Here is a 14450-nt window from a genome sequence, read left to right on the forward strand (position 1 = left end):
TCCTGCGAAAGCGTGGAGGGGGAAGAGGAGGAGGAGGATGAGGAAAAGGAGGAGGAGGAGGAAAAGGAGGAGGAGGAGGAGAAGGAGGGGGAGGAAAAGAAGAAAGAAAAGAAGAAAAAGATAAAGATGAAGAAGGAAAAGAAGATGAAGAAGGAAAAGAAGAAGAGGAGGAGGGGGAGGAAGAGGTGGAGGAGGAGGAGGAGGAGGAGGATAAAAGAAGGAGGACGACAACACAATGGAAGCAAGGAAAAGAAAAGGAGGAGGTGGAAGAGGAGGAGGAGACAAAAAAGAAAGATGATGAAATTGAAGAGAACGAAGAATTAAGGAGAGAGAGAGAGAGAGAGAGAGAGAGAGAGAGAGAGAGAGAGAGAGAGAGAGAGAGAGAGAGAGAGAGAGAGAGAGAGAGAGAGAGCTTAGTTATTGGCTTGCAACAAAAGTATCAGTGTTGAAATGAAAGACTTGCTTACATTCCTGTCTGTCTTCCCTGGCGGCGTCTCCTTCAGAGCTGCAGTACATCCTCTTCCAGCAGCTACATCCTTCTTATCTTCCTTCCTTTCCTTTCGCTACGCCAGCTAATCATTCCTGCTTATCTTTCCCTCTGTACTTAACTGCTTCTTCCTCCTCTCCTGCTGCCTGCACTTCCTCTCTTTTGAAAGGTGCTCCCATAATTCTCTGTAAGAGGATCGCTAAGAAAATCTGTGTGTGTGTGTGTGTGTGTGTGTGTGTGTGTGTGTGTGTGTGTGTGTGTGTGTGTGTGTGTGTGTGTGTGTTTACGTGAATACTTGAGTGTGATATTGTATAAAACTCCGCCCATCCTTTCCACCTTTTCTTATCCCTGCAGTAACCCTTCACTCCTCCTCCTCCTCCTCCTCCTCCTCCTCCTCCTCCTCCTCCTCCTCCTCCTCCTCCTCCTCCTCCTCCTCCTCCTCCTATGTTGCTTCTACACTCCAAGCCACGTTCTTCCAATATTTTCCCCCTCTTCTCCCCTTAAATCTTCCCCAGGTTTCCTTTTACCTCCCACCCTGAATCCCCAAGTGTCCTGCCCCTAAATCTTCCCCAGCGGCCATTTCCTCAACCTTCCTTTATCCCCCCTCCCCTCCCCTCCCCTCCGAGTGTCCCCCAGTACCCCGTCACCCCATCACTCGACCTTAATCCCCGTTACTTCCCCAGCTGGCCCTCCTCCGTCTCCCTCTTTGCATCTACCTACCCTGTGGCACTATTGACGCGTGACATTCTCTCTCTCTCTCTCTCTCTCTCTCTCTCTCTCTCTCTCTCTCTCTCTCTCTCTCTCTCTCTCTCTCTCTCTCTCTCTCTCTCTCTCTCTTTGGATCTCCTCTGTGACCCTCCTCCTCCTCCTCCTCCTCCTCCTCCTCCTCCTCCTCCTCCTCCTCCTCCTCCTCCTCCTCCTCCTCCTCTTCCTCCTCCTCCTCCTCCAGCTGAGTGATCCCTCTACCTAAGGAAGCGATCAAGGGAAGGATTGAGGGTAAGGGTAAGAGCAGGGAAAGGTGAAGCAAAGTAGGGTGAGATGGAGGGATATAGAGAGGGTGAAGTGAACAGGGACACCTTACACAACTGAATGTTATTGTGTGTGTGTGTGTGTGTGTGTGTGTGTGTGTGTGTGTGTGTGTGTGTGTGTGTGTGTGTTTTTGGTATAAGGATTGGTGCGGCAGGTCGATGGGAGGGAGGGCGTGGTGTAAGAAGGGGCGCGGTGGGACGGAGCGGATTTAGGCAGAAGGGGCGTGGCGTGAGGAGGGTTAGACGAAGGAACAAAAGAAAAGAAAAAAAAAAAGGCGACAGAGAGAGAGAGAGAGAGAGAGAGAGAGAGAGAGAGAGAGAGAGAGAGAGAGAGAGAGAGAGAGAGAGAGAGAGAGAGTTACACACACACACACACACACACACACACACACACACACACACACACACACACACACACACACACACACACACACACACACACACACACACACACACACACACACACACACACACACACCACCACCACCACCACCACCACCACCACCACCACAGCTACTTGCCTCCGTTATTGTCATTATCATTATTGTCATGCCCCTGTGCTCTTCATTAACGTTATCTTCATAGTGTTCACCATCATCATCATCAACTTTTGCGTGCCTCTTCACCGCCACCCTTCCCCCGCCACGATGCAGCGATGGAGTGTACGGCAAGGCTTTACCAGGCCACTCTGCCCGCTGACGCATTAATTGTTATTGTATTAAACTGTTACAAGTCTACTGATTTGTTGCCATATCACTTGTAATAAAGGAATGGAGGCGTAGATAAGTACGAGTATTATGCAAACGTCGTGATAATAGTGAGTATTTAGTGTGAGAATTCAAGCGGTCATAACTGTTGTGTGCGGTCTTAAGGATATAACTTGCGCCGTGCCGTTAAGCCTGGAATATTCGCCGTGGCTGTTGTCATTAAGTAGGCGTGGCGAGCCGCTCTCATGGCACCGCCGCTCATCAAAGCTTCCGCCAATAAGAGCATTAAGAGACAGAGTTTATTAAATACTGAATGACTGCATTTATATTTTCATGGTTACATTCCACAGCGGCGTACTCAGCATCATGGCATCTAATGCAGGCAGTATAGGTGCAGATTAGTGCTGGTGACGCATGTGCTTTCTCTGAAGGAAAATACGACGTTAATAAAATGATCAGGAAAACTTTACCTATCTTGTAAATAGTGAATGAATTTAAGATGAAATATCAATTTTATGAGGGGATTATCTCTTTGCTTTAACTAAGGAAATGAAAAAAGCTAAAAACATTCTGCTTATTTCCATTGTCTGCTCTAAAATTTCTATAAATAGTGGTGAACCGCACGCGCTGACTCACAAACCATCTCATAAACGCCTACAGGTCTGCCGCTGTTAGTTTTTCATTTGTGAAGCTTTAATAGAAAAAAATGTGTTGTGATAAAATTTTGCAAGTGAAATATGCAACATAGCGGCAGTTTAATTCCAGAGGCACCAGGCTGTTTACTGACACGTGCCTGGCGCCATTTGTCCATGAAAGTGCTAACATTGCTAACATGACGCCTGGACCGATGTGGGTAATGGCCAGGATGAGTGAAAAGAGGTCATTAACCTTTTGACTTCATCCCTCTGTCACCAAGAGAGAGAGAGAGAGAGAGAGAGAGAGAGAGAGAGAGAGAGAGAGAGAGAGAGAGAGAGAGAGAGAGAGAGAGAGAGAGAGAGAGAGAGAGAGAGAGAGAGAGAGAGAGAGAGAGAGAGAGAGAGAGAGAGAGAGATGTGTAGACAAATAACGCATGCAGGAAAAGGAAGAGGAACAGATGAGGAGAGTACGTGTACGTGGTTTGGAAAGAGAGGGGAGGAAAACTGATATGGAGGGAAAAGTGTGATGAAAGGGTTGCAGGATTGAGAGAGAGAGAGAGAGAGAGAGAGAGAGAGAGAGAGAGAGAGAGAGAGAGAGAGAGAGAGAGAGAGAGAGAGAGAGAGAGAGAGAGAGAGAGAGAGAGAGAGAGAGAGAGAGAGAGAGAGAGAGAGAGAGAGAGAGAGAGAGAGATTGCACCTCACCAGCGCTATAAGGTCCTGTATGTGACTGGGGTTGGAGTTTAGGTTGGTTGTGGTGGTGGTGGACGTGAATAGTGGTGGCGTGTGAGGAAAGAGTGTCAGAAGGAGGCGGGGGGTTGTTTGTCTTGCTGGCTAGTTTAGAGGACTTTAAGTAGGAGTGGGTAAGGAAGTGTTGTGGCGCGGCACTGGTTGGGGTCATTGGGTGGCTTGCAGAGGGGCTGTGTGGTGGCGGATGGTGGTGTTGTGGGAGAGACGCGATGAATTCTCCGGAGCACTGCAAGAATACGTGTGGTGGTTTTGTAGAGTTTCAGTTTCCAGGTGTCATGGATTTGAAGTGCTGAGCAAATTGCGAAACGCAGTCTTGGTTTAAGTGCGTATTCTTTTTTCGCAGAGCTTGGAGGCGAAACTTTTCCATTACGTAGTCCCAACCTGGGGATGAAAATTGCAGCGTAAGAACATCTCTGGCGCCATGGTCACGTATCCTTGCATCTCTGATTAACTGGGCTCTTTAGCGTGTTTACGTTGCCTCCCACATGAATATAGCTAAGTTCATTTCAGTAGTTACACGTGCGTCTTCTTCATGTAATAGAGGATCATTCGCCCTAGGATCATGCCTCCGTGGTGCACTAGCTAGCGCGCCATGCTTCGAATCCGCTGGTTTAAAATCGGACTGGGACAGTCACCGCGCTGCTGTTCATCCTTCCTTCGGTTTGGTCGGGAAAAGGGTACCTGAGGAAGCCATGGGAAGACGAACTATGGAGGCCGGATGTCGCAGTGCCCTGTGTCCCGGGATAAAAAAGATACCATCCTCTACAGACTCAAAAGCCAGTGACACGTAGATGAGCACCGAGGCCACGCGTAGCTATATCGTACGCCTTCAGCTTTACATTTAGGAAAGGGTAAAGGATAGCTAAGTTAAAAAAATGAAAAATAAACATGATAACTTCTTGTAGCTGCTCACACGCTGCCTGGGTTGAGACTTGGCTCCGTGCCTAAATAGTGGTGGTCGTGTAATTTTGGGAGAAGCCTAGCAATGCACTCAAATATTTTTCTTTTGAGTTTATATTAGATTATTGTACGAACATTCTTCACAAAGTCATTCAATAAAGCTGTTGTAACACTTCACTTTCACAAACAAGCCCATTTATTTGGCGGCAACAATACGGAACGGTAGAGCTGTGTGTATCTGTTCTGCAGAGTACCACACAAATACTGACGTGAATGACACAAGTAATGGTAGATAAGATAACAGCACGCTAGTGCAAATAGTTATGTACGTGTAATAGATAATGTTTGTAGGATACGAAACTGGATGGGATTACTACAGCTGTATGTACGTACGTGGAAGACATCAGTAATGGGGAAATATGTTAGTCAAAAAACATTAATTTTGGCAAAGAGAATGATTATTACGCGTTTCAGAAAATTCATTGGAGAAGTGAAGTGGAAAAAATGAAGAAAAAAACGAAGTGTGATTAGTTGTTGAGAGAGAGAGAGAGAGAGAGAGAGAGAGAGAGAGAGAGAGAGAGAGAGAGAGAGAGAGAGAGAGAGAGAGAGAGAGAGAGAGAGAGAGAGAGAGAGAGAGAGAGAGAGAGAGAGTTTCTTGGAAGTAGTGAGGACTGAAGCCATTAAGTTTGAAGTCTACATTCTGTAATGGGTCAAGGAGGTAAAAGAGGGAAAGAGGGAGAGGAAGAGAGAGACAATAAACCCAGGAAGATGTGGAGAAAAATTTCAATAATGGTGAGGTAGAGTTAGGGGGAAGGAGGGAGAGAAAAGGGAGGCATCGGAAAGAAGAATGGAGGAGGGAAGGGAGAATATGTGGAGTGTTTAATCTAGGGCAAGGAAGGTGTGTGTGTTGGAGATAAGAGAGGCAACAGGGTGCCGCCACCGCTCAAGGTGAAAGGGAGGGGGGAGAGGGAGAGACGAGAGGAGGAAGGGGGAAATGAAGGAAGGGAGAAAAGGCAACTGCTCGATAAAATTAAATGGAGGGAAAGGAAAAAAAAAGTTGGATAATGGAATGAATTGGAGAGAGAGAGAGAGAGAGAGAGAGAGAGAGAGAGAGAGAGAGAGAGAGAGAGAGAGAGAGAGAGAGAGAGAGAGAGAGAGAGAGAGCCAGCGCAGGACGCCCGTCGCATAATCTTTTGTATGTAAACGACTGACAAGTGGGACAGAGGATTAATTAATGTAATGTAGGAGTGGAATGGCGTGCGTGGAGTCTCCGAGGAACTGTGTGTGTGTGTGTGTGTGTGTGTGTGTGTGTGTGTGTGTGTGTGTGTGTGTTTATCAATTTATTTCGATATCAGTACGTTTTTTTCTTTTTTTTTCCGCAGCCATAGACATGTTTCCACCATATATCTGTTCTCCACGTCACACATGCTCTCCACCGTATACACACACACACACACACACACACACACACACACACACACACACACACACACACACACACACACACACACACACACACACACACACACACACACACACACACACACACACACACACTGTTCTCCTCTCTACCACACCTGTCTCCCCACCTCACACCTGTCCTACACCACACAGATATTCCCCTCCACACACCTTTTTCCCTGCCTCACACACAAGTTTTCTATCACCACACACCTTTCCCGAACACGTTGATCTGACCAGTTTTAAATTAGTTAAGCTCTTTAGCGCATTTTCTTCTCTCAGTATCCTCCATACTTATCCAACCTTCCATATTGTCACCTACTGACCATATTCCGATAATTATCAGCCCTGCTAATCATGCCCATACAGTCTATATTGTTTCCCTTGACTTCAGCCATTGTTTCCCATGACTTCAATCTGTAAGGTCTTTGATTAAGTGATATAGGGGGTATTATAAGGATGACATAAACACATTTTTTAGGGTCAGTAATAAGAATAGGACAAGAAATCATGGGTTGAAGCTTGATAAAGTTAGATTAAAAAAAAAAAAAATGGTAGGATTTTTCTCAAGTAGATTTGTACTTAAATGAGTGGAATATACTAAGTAATTAGGTTGTTAGTACCGAATCATTACTGAACTTTAAAAGAAGATAAGACAGATTTATAGATAAGGATAGTAGGTGGAAACTGATAGGCATGTTTTCCACAACTATCACGTGTACTAGGCCAGACGGCTTCTTGTGGCAAAACTTATTTTCTTATGTTGTTATGTTACGTTCTTAACCCATGTTCTCACCCGCAACTCTCTTCCTTGCAGGCAGGCTTCTGGGACGTCACCCCGTGGCACTATGGTTAACGTGTAATGGTGAGTGAGCCAGCGTGACGGCAGCGACGAGTGTACCCAGTGGTCGTGTGCGGTCGTCCTGTGGCAGTGTTGTGTTGGCGTCTCCTGCAGAAGGTCGCTGTAGTCGTGGTTGGTGAAGTGCTTAGATCGTGTCTCGTCAGGCTTGGTGCGATCTTGTGTCTGGTGATGGTGTGTAATCCCCCTGTCTTTGCACTCGCCTTGGTGGTCTTTGTTTTGGTGCATCTACTCCATAGTGGGATTGAAGGAAGACTTCTGCAGGATTCAACGTGATGGAAGTGGTGGAGGTGCTGGGGAAGGAGGATGGGAGATGCTAAACTAGTAGTGGAAATGGTGGAGGGTACAATTGATAATGTTATTGCGTTATCGCCTTTTTATATTTTGCGTCTTTGAGATTATGCCATGTACTCAGAGAGAGAGAGAGAGAGAGAGAGAGAGAGAGAGAGAGAGAGAGAGAGAGAGAGAGAGAGAGAGAGAGAGATTATACTCGCAATTACACATGAAACTCGGACCACACTTCCAATGTAGTTGTGTCAGTCTACGTCTGAACTTTTTACCCGTTGCTCCTTGTTCTTGATAAATCATAAATCAAGGCAGCGAATAAAGCATTCATAATAGCATCTTCAGTATTGCTATCGTTCGTGTTTATTACACTATCTATAATTTTACTTAAAGCCAAATTGTTTATTTTTAGCGTTGTTGTCATTTGTCATAATATTGGCAGTGTTTTCTACCGCAATATTCTCTTCATATTATCGTTTTACTTGATTTGTAACTCAGCCTGGTATAAACTTGCTATGTAATCTGATGTTTCCAGATTAATTCTGTGTTTTCTTGTGTTTATACAATCTGTTTTCCCCTTGAAACGACCATTTGTTATCAATATTAAACCAAGGAACATTTCTTCTTCACTCAGTGTGGACTAACATTATGCTTTGTTAGTTACTTTTTTATATGAACACTCTTTATCAGCCTGAGCTAGTTTTTGTTGTTGATATGTGTGTTGCTGGGAGTGTAGTAGCTCAGGCGGGAGCGCAGCTGACTACATAGAATGCAAGAAGTTCCGTGCCTTGGGATTTTTCTGGGACGATTCCCAGGTTCACCCAACCTTATTAAGATGGGTATCTGTCAGTCATGACTGTTAACCTAAAGGCGGCACAGAAAGAAAACGGCCACCCTACGCCACATGTCAAGGCCCAGGATGGGTGGTGCTACCAGGTGTACATCAACACTCACGGTTGAGTACGCCACCCGCGTACACGTGTGTTGCTACACGCCTGACATTTTTAAACTTATGGTTATAATATTTGGCATTCAGGTTTTGTATTGGTGTACTTTATCATAGTAGTGTAGTGATGCTGACGTGTGTTGTAGCTTGTGATGACGAAAACAAAGGTGTTCGCGAATTGCTGCATCACTAATGAGGTGACGATAATTAGCTGTAATGAGATGGAACATGTTATTTTCACTTGACAACTTTGATATTTAGTGCTTTAAGAAGGCATCATCTAAAAACCTAATCTTGCATTTGAAAGATTCAGGACCGGAAAATGTCTGTATGGGAGAGATCAAAGTCTACCAGAATAATTAATGACTGTTTCGAAGCGTTCCAAGACATGGTTCATTTTCATGTCATAGTTTGTGGGTTTGTCCCAGCGGCCTATAGGTAACCGAAATATTGACTTTATATTCGCTAACATTAACTTCTTGTACACATGCTCCACGTAAATATCGGTTTCCTCCGAACATTTCCACTGAACGGAGCAGTGCTGCCACATGATGCAAACTGCTGCTACTTCGCTTGGTGCGATCTTTATAAGCGGATTTTATTATAATTGTTTCTTGTGTTTGAATTTTAAATTGTTGTTTATCATACCTGTGAATGTTTCATCTACTGCTTTAACATCGATGTTTTCCGCCATGTATAAGTATCTTAGTTCTTCTGTTTAATTTTATAGAGTTCGCGCTTTGAATCTTCAGCATATCAATCTTAACTTTAGTCCTGTCAACTGTTGTGGCAGAAATGTCAGTGGACGCAAGTCTTTCTTGAGGTCGATTGTGTGATTGTTTGATTGTTGTTAAACAGTCGATGGGGCAGAGATGGACGGATTTTTTTCCCAGGAACTCAGGAATGCTTTACTGAATAATTTATACATCGCAGCAGCTACGGCCAACGGAAAGTAACAGTCCTTGTGACAAAGAACTCTCTCATACAAATAGTGCCACACGTCAGCAAACTCAGCGCCATGTTCGATTATTTAGGGTGAACATGTTACTGTAAAATAAGGTCTTCGCTGTGATCCTTGGGAGTATACACGAAATAAAAACTTGATTTCATTTACTCTGTTAAAGTTGGACGAGTTCCTGATGATTATCCAAAAGCATACAGGAGTTTGTCTTCCGCAAATTGCGAAGATGATAAAAAACGAGTCATCAGTTGCCTCCTTAGATACCTGTTCTTGCACAGGAGTAATTTCATGAACTTATCCAAGACAAAACAATCGCGTTCGGTTAATTAATTACTAGTGGTTGATGGAGTCACCAGCCAAAAAAGGAAAAAAAGAAAAAAAAATAGTAAGCTCGCCTTTCTCGTGTGTGTGTGTGTGTGTGGGTGTGTGAGAGAGAGAGAGAGAGAGAGAGAGAGAGAGAGAGAGAGAGAGAGAGAGAGAGAGAGAGAGAGAGAGAGAGGAAAAACAAATCTCTCAACAATGAGAAAACTCAGGCTTAAGTGGCATTCGTGCTGTCAGGTTGTGTAAAGAGTGTTTTCTCGGCTCGTGACCTTCCGTAGAGGGGCGGCGATTCACGGGAGTGAGGGAAGGGAGGGCTGTGAGGAGGACGGAGAAAGAAGAATAGGTGGAGGCGGAGGAGGACAAGTAGAAGGTTGAGGAGGTCGAGTATGACAAGTAGGAGGAATGTGAAAAGGAGGGAGGGGAGAATAGGGAGGATGGGATGTGAACAAGGAAAGGAAGTGAAATAGGGAGGGGTAAGGGATTATGGACGAAAAACCTGCACACTTGAGAGAGAGAGAGAGAGAGAGAGAGAGAGAGAGAGAGAGAGAGAGAGAGAGAGAGAGAGAGAGAGAGAGAGAGAGAGAGAGAGAGAGAGAGAGAGAGAGAGATTAAAAGAAAAAAAGAAAAGAGATGCGAGGAGACGAGAGAAGTCACGTAGTGGATCCAATGACCCAGGGAAATTATACCAAGCAGCAGCAAGCCTTTAGAACTGCTGACGCTAATACTGGTACGTCACCACTCGATAGGCCTGAGGGTACTCTTGCCATCACAAATAAAGAAACCGCACTGGGCAGTTAAGCTCTACCTGAAATGGGTTAGTATTAGATTAACTCTTACTGCGATCAATGGTAACTTGTGGAACTGAGGATGAAGTCAAAGATCCTTATACCATGGCTTTGAACATTGCTGGGGTCTTTGAGGAAGTCAGGCACAAAGGGATCGTTGCCAAACTGCAGGGCCTTGGAATTGATGACGACTTACTCCCGCTAATTCTAGAGTTCCTGAATGGAGGAAACCTATCCCATCGGCAGTTGTATTGTATTTGACTTTGCCTTTGACTTGGTTTTACACTCTCTAACCCTTACTGTTTGTATTATATGAAGATTGCTGCAGAGATGTTCGTGAAATTAACATACAGGCTTTAGGTAACTTTCGATACTTGTGTTAGTATTTCAAAGGCAAAGATAAAACATTGTATCAGTTAAATAAACGTCAAATAAAAATGTGTATGTGTGTATGTGTGTGTGAGAGAGAGAGAGAGAGAGAGAGAGAGAGAGAGAGAGAGAGAGAGAGAGAGAGAGAGAGAGAGAGAGAGAGAGAGAGAGAGAGAGAGAGAGAGAGAGAGAGAGAGAGAGAGAAACACGTATATTCGTAATTGTTTTTGGTGTGTGTGTCTGTGTGTGTGTGTGTGTGTGTGTGTGTGTGTGTGTGTGTGTGTGTGTGTGTGTGTGTGTGTATCATGTTTGCATCTCTTTACATACATGTGTGTGCCAGAGGAGGAAGCACGCTAACTATGCAGATTAATATCGGATGGATCTGTGCGTGTGGGATGTGTGTGTGTGTGTGTGTGTGTGTGTGTGTGTGTGTGTGTGTGTGTGTGTGTGTGTGTGTGTGTGCGTGTGTGTGCGCGTGTGCGTGGGAGTGGTGAGGAGAGCTGGGTGGGTTTTGTCGCTCTGTTTATTCTCTTGTTTCCTTTCGCCAAAAGTGTTTGATTTGCAGACAATACTTTTCCCTTTTGTAATAAATTGTTTTCTCCTTTGTTGTTGCACGCTTTGTACTCTCCCTCTTCCTTATCTTCGCAGGGAAATATCTCTCGTTTCCCTTCCTTTTCCTTTCCCATATTTTCCTTCCGCTTTCTCTCTTCCCCATCTCTGTACTTCGCTTCCTTTTCTCTTTCGTTCTTATTCCTTTTTCCTTTCCCTCTCCGCTCCTCCCATGCCCTCCCCTTTCTTTTCCCTTCCTTTCTTTTTCTTTTTTTTTATTTTCCTTTCTTTTCTTTAATTTTCTTTTAATTTCTTTTCCTCTTCTTCCCTTTCCTTTTTTTCTCCATCTCTTCCCTTATCTTTATTTTCTTTCTTTTGATTTGTGTTCCGTTCATTTCCTTTCTCATCCTTCGGTATTCTCTCTTTTCTCTTTATTTCTCCTTTTCCATCTCTTTCGTTATTCTTGCTTTCCTCTATTTCCCTTCCTTTCCCTTTCCTTCCCTTCCCTCCCCCTTCCCTTATTTTTTTCCTTTCCTTCCCTTCCCTTTCCTTATTCTTCGTTTTCCCCCCTCTTCCTTCACGCCTCTCTATCATCTCTTTTCTGTCCTATTTCCTCTCCTCCCTCTATTTTCTTTCCTTCTGTTCCCAACCGCGTTCATCTCTTCCATTTGCTTAATTTATCATTCCTTCCTTTTCCTTTCTTTTCTTACCGTGCTTCTTCATCACTGTTATTTATTTATGATTCTTACCACTCACTGATCACTTCTTCATCTTCCCTTCCCCCCCACTTTTTTTTTCCATAGCTCCTTGTTCCCCGCACTCATTATTTCTCTCCGTCTATGCCTGGTTTTTCCTCTAATCACCCACTCACTCACTTCTTCACATGTGAGCGGCTTTCATCCCTCTCCTATCCCTCTCACATCCTCTTCTTCCTACTTCACTCTCCCTCCCACTCTACCTTTTTACTTACTCAGTTTCACCTTCCTCCTCTCCTCCTCTCCTCTTCCTCCTCCTCCTCCTCCTCCTCCTCCTCCTCCTCCTCCTCCTCCTCCTCCTCCTCCTCCTCCTCCTCCTCCTCCTCTTCCTCCTTCACTCCTCTTGTACACAGGTATCATAGTTTCATTGGTAAGTGTGTGTGTGTGTGTGTGTGTGTGTGTGTGTGTGTGTGTGTGTGTGTGTGTGTGTGTGTGTGTGTGTGTGTGTGTGTGTGTAGAAGTCTTTTCATAGACCTCCATGATACTGTAATGAGATCGCTAGCGGGCGTTCCCTCCACTCTCATCTCCACTCCCTCCTCTCCCTTCCTCCCCACCAACCTCTCACGGCTCACTCACCTTTTCCTTCCCTCCCTCCCTCCCTCCCTCCCTCTTACCTTTACCTTTTTTTTCATTAACCTGGAGATTTTAATTTGCGTGAATGTATACCTTCCCCATCTTGTTCAATGTGAAGCGCAGATTTGGAGTGTGTGTGTGTGTGTGTGTGTGTGTGTGTGTGTGTGTGTGTGTGTGTGTGTGTGTGTGCGTGTGTGTGAGATGAGATTTCGAAATGTTTTTGTGTCTTCCACCTTCCCTTCATTTCCCTCCTTTACGTCTCTCCTTCTTTCTTCTTCCCTTCTTTCTCTAGTCCCCATATCTTCCTAACTCTCTCTCTCTCTCTCTCTCTCTCTCTCTCTCTCTCTCTCTCTCTCTCTCTCTCTCTCTCTCTCTCTCTCTCTCTCTCTATGGTGGTCTCCCTCTCCTTGTTCCCTGCCTGCCGTTCTTACTGTCGCTCGGTCGCTCCTCTCTTTTCTTCTGTGGTCGTCTTTGCTTTCTCTGTAAGCCACTTTTCACTCTTCCCTGTCTCACTATTCCTACTTTATTCTTTTTTTCTATCTTGGCACTTCTTCGCGCGCTGCATTTCAAGTACCAGTTCCTCCTCCTCCTCCTCCTCATTCTTTCCACACGCCTTCACTCGCCTGCCTTTTCCCTCTTCCTCCTAAGTATTAGCTCTCGCGGTCTCCACATACTATCGGCCCCGTCTCTCTCTCTCTCTCTCTCTCTCTCTCTCTCTCTCTCTCTCTCTCTCTCTCTCTCTCTCTCTCTCTCTCTCTCTCTCTCTCTCCCTCCCTCCCTCCCTCCCTCCCTCCCTCCCTCGCACCTTCAGTTCGTCGAGCACGCACTCTGGTTGGATATACATAAAAAAAAATGACCAAATTATTATCATCATGTGGTATTTTTCCTCTCTGCCACCGCTGAGGCGCCACGTGACGTACTGGCTTTGCTACTCGTCGCCTCCCGCGCCTGCTGTCTCGCCCCGCCTCCTTTTTCCACCCTTCCTGCTCCTTGCTTCACTCCTCCTCCGTCTACCACCTCGCTATAGTATGTCTACGTATGGTATGTCCTAAGGGTCAGGACGGTTCTTCTAAGCGTCCACAGCACAGATAAAAGCGGCAGGTGGGGGCAGGAGGCGGCCAAACATCTGTTTTCAGATTGTTGGTTCTGGCACACCATCACTACCACTACCGTCGCCGTCGCCGTCGCCGCCGCAGCCGCCGCTCCCTCCACTACTACCACCACCACTACCACTATCACTCTCCCCACCATCACCACCTCCACCACCCCCACCACTATCACCACCTGAGGCCCACACATTCAAACAAACTGCAGGTGAAAAGATGGTGCCTGTGGACACCGCCTCTTTAAGGGTGTCATTACACACTGGAGTTGATTATCTCTTCCCCTCCCTTGGCTTCGTACTCGTAGTCTTGTGGGAGTGAATTGGCGAATATTAAGGCGACTAACGACCTCATGGCGGGTGTTTGGCAATAGCCTGATGGTGGTCTTCCGCCTTGCATGCCACTGAAGGTATTGTTCCTATGGCGAGGGTGACTCGCCCTCTGCTGGGCCTCACTAGGTCACGGAAGGTCACATTCAACAGCCCCTCTCGGAGTATGGCGGCGGTGGGTGACGTAACGCGTCAGACGAGTGCCGCGGCGCGTGCCACCATTGAACGTGTGTGTGGGTCTCCAGGGGCCCACCGCTCATGGTGATGGAGTTCCCGACAACCCCCATCATGGCCAGTATTGGACTGTCGTGTTCACCGTACACTTAAACAAGTTTTAATTAAAGTGTGTAGTATGAAACTGGACGCCCCTTGCTGCCTTCACACTTTTTACTTAAAGGTTAAGGCTCATGTTAATCTGAAAATAGAAACAGCGAGCAGGGACTTCAAAGGAAGCGGAGCAGCGCTGCTGGGCAAGGCAAGGACCTCACTCGACCCCGTTGTTTGTCGACCTTCCTGCCGATCCACACGGGCCTGCTGAGGACCTGCCTTCTGCTGAGTCAGAAATTGTGTGCAAACTCTCTGGATCCCTCTCAGAAAGAAGCGTCCCAATAGACGTGATGAGGACCCTTCCTGTGTATTGTGTGCCTCTA

At 45.9% G+C, this 14450-nt stretch overlaps 1 protein-coding gene across 6 annotated transcripts in view; it reads left to right on the forward strand.

Moving 5' to 3' along the window:
- The window catches only part of LOC135104199 (alpha-protein kinase 1-like), a 160194-nt gene that overhangs the window by 20376 nt on the left and 125368 nt on the right, over positions 1 to 14450 (forward strand). For all 6 annotated transcript variants that reach the window (XM_064011311.1, XM_064011314.1, XM_064011310.1 and 3 more), the window contains exon 2: positions 6783 to 6830. The gene's annotated coding sequence lies outside the window, so the exon portion shown is untranslated. The remainder of the gene's footprint in view (positions 1 to 6782; positions 6831 to 14450) is intronic.

The sequence above is a fragment of the Scylla paramamosain genome, chromosome 10 (assembly GCF_035594125.1).
Source record: "Scylla paramamosain isolate STU-SP2022 chromosome 10, ASM3559412v1, whole genome shotgun sequence".
In the NCBI taxonomy this organism is placed as follows: domain Eukaryota; kingdom Metazoa; phylum Arthropoda; class Malacostraca; order Decapoda; family Portunidae; genus Scylla; species Scylla paramamosain.